At 63.6% G+C, this 1,545-nt stretch overlaps 1 protein-coding gene across 1 annotated transcript in view; it reads left to right on the top strand.

Moving 5' to 3' along the window:
• LOC102039800 (class I histocompatibility antigen, F10 alpha chain-like) overlaps positions 1-1,545 on the top strand; it is a 4,476-nt gene that overhangs the window by 1,554 nt on the left and 1,377 nt on the right. The window lies entirely within an intron of this gene.

Raw genomic sequence — 1,545 nt, 5'->3', positions numbered from 1 at the left:
CCGGAGGCTGCTCGGGGGGCAGGGCCAAAATGGGGGGCATGTCTAGCGGAGCAGCGCCATGGCTGCAGCGCTGGGTCTGGGGCTGCTCTGGGGGCTCCTGAGGGACCCGGGGGGCGCGACCAAAGGTGAGTGGGAACCCCGAAACCGGGAACCCTCTGAACTTCTCTTTCCGGGCACCGGGACCCCCCAGAACTTCTATTACCGGGCACAGGAACCCCCCATAGCCCCATTTTGGGTCTACTGACCCCTCTCAATCCCCTTCCTCATCACTGGAACCCCCCTGTACCCCCTCATCTGGCATCGGGACGCCCCTGAACCCCATTCCTGGGCAGGGAAATCCCCCTGAACCGCCATTCCCGGGCATCAGAAGCCACTGAGCCCCCATTCATAAACGCCTATGTCCGGGCACCGGGATTCCCTGAACCCCCTTCCCCAGCACCGGCACCCCGATAATCTCCATTTCCGGACACCGAGACCCACTTGAACCCCGAATTCCGGGAAGAGAATGCTCTGAACCCCCATTCCTGGGCTGGGAAACCCCCCTGAACCCCCATTCCTGGGCACGGGGACCCCCGTGAACGTTCGTTTCCTGGCAGTGGGAACCCCTTGCACCCCCTTATCTGGCCTCGGGATCCACCGGATTACCCATTCCTTGGGATCAGGATCCCTATGAACTCCAAATCACGGCACGGGAACTCCCCTGAACCCCCATTCCTGGGCACTGGGACACCCCTGCATCCCCTTATCCGGGACTGGGAACCCCCCCTCACACCCCCATCAGTTCTCTGGGATCCCCCGCACCCCTTTTACGGGCACCCCGCTTTTCCTAGACCGCAGTCCCGCCCGCAATTCCTTGACTTTTGGACCCCCAGATCTCCCAATATTCCGTGTCCCCCCGTTTTCCATTCCAGCCCCTTCCCGAATTGCGGTCTCAGAGGGTCCTGGGGGTCCCAGGGGTGTCGCAGCGGGGATCCAGAGGGATCCAGATGAACTCCCTGGAATTCCCCCTTTTCTCCTGTCCCCTCCCACCGCCTTCCTTCGGTCTCTTTCCCAGGCTGCGTCCCCGGGATCCGCCCGCCTCTCCCAGCCCCAGCCCCCCCTTTCCGTGACCCAGGGACCCCCTGGAGCCCCATTCCTGCCTTTCCCAGCTCCCAGACCCCACTTCCCTCAACCCGGGGACCCCTGGACCCCCTTTGGTGGGCACAGGGACCCCCTGGATCCCCCATCCCGCCTCTCCCAGTCCTTTCCTTGAACCTTGGACTCTTCCTGGCTCTCCCCCTTCCACTTCCTGCACCCCCCCAATCTCTGCGTCCCCCCAGTTCTTCACCCCCTGCGTTCTGCAGGGGGGGGTCTCAGGGGGTCCGGGAGGGTCCCTGGGGGGGATTCTGTGCTGCAGGACACCCTTGAATTTCCAGTCCTGGGCGCTGGGACCTCCCTGCACCCCCTTATCCAGTACCAATCCCCCCCTGCACCCCTTTCTCCTCCATCTCACCTTCCCCAGTCCCTATACCCCCTTTTTCCTTTACCCTGAGACCCCCTGGACCC

This window comes from Geospiza fortis, unplaced genomic scaffold, assembly GCF_000277835.1.
Source record: "Geospiza fortis unplaced genomic scaffold, GeoFor_1.0 scaffold865, whole genome shotgun sequence".
NCBI lineage: Eukaryota > Metazoa > Chordata > Aves > Passeriformes > Thraupidae > Geospiza > Geospiza fortis.
This window is presented reverse-complemented; position numbering and strand designations above follow the sequence as displayed.